Here is a 6,000-nt window from a genome sequence, read left to right as displayed (position 1 = left end):
GGAAAAATCTCATCAGGTGGTGGATTTGCCTTGCTCCAGCACATGACGTTGAAGAGCGTGAGCATTGAAAAAAACCTTGCTACGCTCCATGGAGGAGAGTTTTTAGGAACCCTGCGAGCTCTGCTGAGTTCACCACCCAGAATTAGATAATATACAACAGCAGGAAAACATAACAAGCCAGTTACTTGCCTTTGGTAACGCTCTTTCTGATGGATACTCCTTTACCTGCAGATTCCTCACCTTGTGAATATTCCCCACACGCCGGACTGGACCCTCAAACTTAATAGCAGTCCTGCTGCATGCAGTAGGAGACATCATGCAGCTCAGTGTCGACATCATTCTGCTCCAGAAGTGACAAGCGTAGACGCATAGAAGCACTTCCCATGGGCACTGTGAACAAATACAGGGGTCTGTGAGTTAATTATCTCACAGGCCTGTATCACATATGCAGGCCCTGGGCAGATATTAATTCACAATTTTTATCATGATTAGAATTCAGATGAGGCCTTTTCATTTCCAAAAATTCTAATTGTATTCTCAGCAGCAAGGGTATATATAAAGCATTTAGTGATGACTGCGCAGTGCTCAAGATGAAAGTGATATGATGATAAAACAGTCCGATCCACATTTTGTTCACAAAAACAGGGCTGAAAATACTTTTGTACAATACAAGTTAAGCAAAGGCGATTCTTGGAAGACTTAATTTATATGAAATTGTCCCTGTATAGTTAATATTTCGACTGTTCCAGTTAATAACCATGGTCTCATCAGGATGGTAGATCGCCGCCTCTCCAATATGCTTCTCAACTATATTCAATACAACCCAGTAAGAATTCTTCTGTATCTCGGGGCAGCGTCCTGGGAGGAAGTCAAATTCAACTAAGCAGTTCCAGCGCCCGTTCGTCGGACCAAACAACTGCAGCAGGTGAATCCTCGGCTCGCTGTCAAACAAGTTCAAATGTGACACTTCCTAATCAGACCATCGTCATTGACTGTCTTGTCTGTGAGAAGCTGCACCAGCCCTCCGGTGATGGTGGGCCGGAAGACCTTCACCGCCAAGTGAAATGCTCACAACTCCAACAGCTTGTTGTGGAGTTGGGTCTCTGCCGGTGACGAGGGTTCCCTAGTCTCTGTCTCCCATATGGCCTTCCCATCCCAGAAGTGATACATCCGTCGCCACTGTTAAGTCTGGGTGGAATAGGGAGAGGGGTCTGCCACTGGCACAATCTAATTCATTGGAGAATATGTTGGATACTGCCTACAATAGGGTGAGTCAGTGTCTGGCAGGACACAAAGAGGTTTTGCAGCTGCACTAGTTGTATAGGCAGGTCACGCAGTGGCATGATGTCCTGGACGTTGCCTTTATGTGCCATGGCCATGAAAGAACTGGGAGACCTGTTCGGATTGCAGCAGGGTCTGGCACTGGCAGTGTTGAAAAACCCTACTGTAGACAAAAGGGGACAAGATCTGTGATGAAATTTCGTGGCCGAGGGAGACAAGCAGTAAGGAGGCGCATTGATTGTGTACCCCCCACCTGACAGGATGGTGACAGACCCCAACCTCCTGCAGGGGAAACGTGCCTCCTCATCTCATAGCTGCCAGGCGCTTTACTATGTAAGCAGACTGGTGGTTTACAACTGCGCCTACGTTGGGGCACCACATGTTTTTTCCGGCATAATTTGGTTTACTCCCCCTGTGTGGGATGACAGCACCCGCCGAAGACTGCACCATTGTGTAGTCTGAGACAGTGCACCTTCCATGTAATTCTGAACTGGATATTTAAATGTGGTACATTTTCTGTGCCTATTTAATTCAGGTATACAAAGAATGTGGTACTACTTGTATACTAGGGTAGGACAAGGAAGATTGAATATCTAAGGTAGCGGAAATGTTTTTGTCAAAGTGCTTTATTCCCTAAACACTCTCCCGTATCCTGAACATAATGAGATTACATAGATTACACCTCTGCGTGCCTAATGCTGCCATTTGCATTTCAAGACCAGTGATTAATGTGGCTTTATCAAGTTCAAAGCCATTAGGCGTTTCTGACCTGTCTGATCGAGCTGCATTTTTACATAGGCCTTCCTATATTATGAGATTTATTCCTGCTTCAGTCTTTAATTGCGATGAATACTTTAATATCCAGGCAAGAAGTCATTGTTGAGCTGTTTAAATAATCCATCTATCTTGCCACCTCTTCTCCTCTGCATCCTTAACCAGTGGCCTAGCCAGTATGCCTTGGGTCCCAAGGTAAGCAAGGAAATGTGACCCCCGCCCTCTGTTTGGATTATGGAAAACAGCAATATTCATTGTTCTGTTGGCCCCTTAGGCCTCTGTTTGAACTGTGACAAACAGCAGTTATCAGGGTTCAGTGGGCCTTTAAGGCATCTGGGACCTGGTGCCACCGCACCTGCTGCACTAAAAGGAAGCTAAGCCCCTGCCCTTACCAGCTTCTATTCTAGCCCAACTGGAGAACCAAAACAGCCGAGTACTGATCTGGCCAGATCTGCAGGCATGCAGCCGCCTCTTCCACTGAAGGGATTTAAGTCGCATGAAAGCAGCATGCAAGAAACAACTATTTTCTGAGGCAAAGTCAACCAACACCTCGTCTGCTCCAACCTGAATACGTTTAAAACCAGGGACGAAAAAACGGTACATCGTCATCCCTTGCTTATCATAAGGGTAAAATAGATTCATCTAACATTACAGCGTACCACATAAAAACTTGTGATTCTGTGTACAAATTAGAACTAGCATGCATATAGAAAGTGGAGCCTTTGGCCAAAATAGCCATTTTCCCTACCCATACTTTTAACACAGCTTAGACAAAAAATGCTAATTGCATTGTCATCCGGAAATAGTCATTAGCGCCTACTCATAAGCAAATGCTACTTAGAATTGTCTTTCACTTCAAGCTTTCAAAAGTAAATTGATTTAAAAGCAGTATTGAATTTTTTGACATTATGTACTTTTACCAAAATTAAGAGCATCAATTTTATGACACACCATAGAAAAAAGGAGTTGTTTATATATACTAAACCCCCAGAAATGTTCGATTAACCAGTTACAAACTCACGTCTAGCTTAGTTAGTTTATAGTCTTCTTTTTTGTTAATAGAAATTATTTTACATTGTTGCTGGATCTGCATGACTAAACACTTATAAGGCCTCAAAGGCGAGACCTATTGGCTATGCCAATGCTTGTTAGTGAATGAGTACATTGAGCAGCAGAACTTTTGATTAAGTCCTGAAGAATGCTGCAAACACCTCTTTGGAGGGTTAATAGGCTGAAACATGTTGACCTCTTATTGACTCTAACAGTGCATATCTCCCACAGTGCCCTGTTTTTAATCCTGGCCCAGGGGCGTACAAATAATGGAAACCACATACCCTTTAGCAAGTTTTAACTTTAACTCTGCTGCCCACACTACCCTGAGCTCATTATTTTGGTATTTAGTATACCTTTCTTTACGACAAAACATGCCTGAACTCCTCCCTCTCGGTGAGGGGGTTGTATCACGGTGCATGGAGATTCCCAATAAGGAAGCATGCCAACTATGGTGGGTGAGGGAAATCGTCCTTTTAAAGGGATATTTCATCTTAGCTAGGGCTTCATTTTGAAACAGTAATCCTCAGAGCCCCAAGGGTTTCTGGATTGTGGTAGAAATACATTTTTACCCCTTCATTGTACGTTCAAGCACAGACCATTGCATGAAATGTTGTGATCTATGTAGGGAAAATACTCTGTGCACTGAGAAAATGTGTTAAAATAACAGAAAGTTGATAATCGCATTTAATACCTTCTCAAACCTGGATTTTTCTAGAAGAGAAGTCTGTTAATTCTAGCAGATGTTTGATACCACACGATATAAGAAATGAGGGGATCTTTATCTGATATCTTTATCTGTAAATTATCTGAAATTATTGAACATAAACTTATGCACTTAATATTTCTAAAGATAAAGGAAGTTCTATATTTATCTTTTCTAAACTAACCCCAGTGCGTATGACTACAATAACAACCTCTCTCAAATCAATATTGTGCTTGTTTAGTGAGAAAGCTAAATGATCTAGGAGACACCAGGAACTGCGCGTCAGTATTTTTCTTAGGAAGCTTCAAGTTAGAGAGTGAAAACACTTTTTAGAATGCCCCAAAAATTGTGATAAAGATATTTCAATATGTTTGACAAAAATAATAGGTACATTTCATGACAATATTGAAATGGGAAATAACAGGAACAAATATTTACTCAACATTACAAAAATTGTAGTGTAGTTCCTAGTTTCCCACTAGGCCCTGCGCATTGGAATAACATAAACAGTAGTATCGACGTGGAACTGCTTATATTCCAGGCCTCCACTGACTATGCTAAACTTAATTGGGTTGTGTTACCAACTAGCTCAGAGGTCACTGGAAACTTTCTTCTCTGCTTAGGAAGTGATCAGCTTCCTTGGCACAGACAAGAAGGGATTCAGTTTTCCAACAACGGTGCAACATGACAACTTTGCTCCTCAGATCAAGAGTCAATCTCTAGGGTCGTGTGAAACAATAGACATAGATTTCACTCAGTCAGTCTGGTGCAGTTTACTTTCACAGATGTAGAGAATAGAGAGACGGGCGTTTGTCAATAAAGGGTTAACATTTATTGAACAGTCTTTCTTCTCGTACAAGAGAAATGTATTGCCACAATTGCAATAACTGTTATTATAAAAAGTACGTACAGTAAGAAAAGTATTGCGAAATAGAACTGTAAAAGCATTGATATGGTTTCTTAGCCATACAATGGTTTAAAAGTAATAAAACATATATACAGTCATATATACATTAGGCTAACATACTCAACTGGTGCTTCTAACTAAGCCTACCCCAGTGTGCCTGACCTAAGCCTAACACGTGAGAAGGGGAGTAAGTAAGTAGCTTAAGTTAAGTTGGTTTTGCCAAGGTTTGTTTCAAGAATTCTCGTCTAAGGGTTTAGTCAACACCATACCTCTGAATAGAATGATGGAGGATTGGTATCTCCTTCAGGGGTCTCTCTCGATATCCCAGTCACCCGCGAGGGTAAACCGGAAGCGCCGGGACTGGATTTCTCTGCACGAGAAAGGCAGCGGCTCTCTTCAGCGCGTCGAGGAAGGAGGGGGGACAGCGTCCGCGGGCAGCTGGAATCGGCTGGTTGTCTTCGCAGAGGACGGCTGCTCAGCTCCTTAAGCGTACTGCACCATAGTCCGCGCTGTAGCGGCGATAATGGTAATCAGCAGCTTCACCACCACAGGATAGCAGGCTGCAGCGACAGAGTGCTAGTTTTTACCAACACAGGGTCATGCAGGCAGCCAGCATCAGCAACAGTAGCTTGCAGCTCACAGCTCACATTGCTTAAGGCAACGTTGGTAATATTTATACCTGACAGGTGCCGGGTTTGACGCAAGTTTGCTGGACATAAGACGTCAATTAAAGATGTCACTAGGAAGTGACAGTTATCAGTTGCTCATTAGAGTTCCATTACTAATCAAAACATGGCAAGCGGGGATTTCCAGGTTTGCTAAGTTTTTATCTTGTTGAAGAACTCGGAGTGTTATCTAGGAATATCAGATAGTGACTGCTGCACTGTCATTGCACTAATTGGTCGCAAAGGAAGTAGCAGAGAGTCATGCTGGAATGTGGCTCTGTTCGTGTGAGGCCAGAGATGACTTTTCAGAAAATCGCACTTGAACGGTTATGCCAATATAGGGAATAAAGGGATTTATAGCCAAATAGGGGCATAAGGTCACAGTATCGATCAGGAACCTAGATAAGCACGCAACACCCACTCCACGTTTTCATGTCCATCAAAATTACTAAAACTAAGCAATAAGATGCATGTGTAACATTGCCCACCCCAAAATACATAAATGCATTCGAAATAGGCGTACTTGTAATACATGGAATTTAGGTACTGTACGTTTTTTAAAGCATAGTAATCATTCAAAAAATTATTGCATATGAAATCAATGAACGATTATGCAT

This window comes from Lissotriton vulgaris, unplaced genomic scaffold (assembly GCF_964263255.1).
Source record: "Lissotriton vulgaris unplaced genomic scaffold, aLisVul1.2 SCAFFOLD_1601, whole genome shotgun sequence".
NCBI lineage: Eukaryota > Metazoa > Chordata > Amphibia > Caudata > Salamandridae > Lissotriton > Lissotriton vulgaris.
This window is presented reverse-complemented; position numbering follows the sequence as displayed.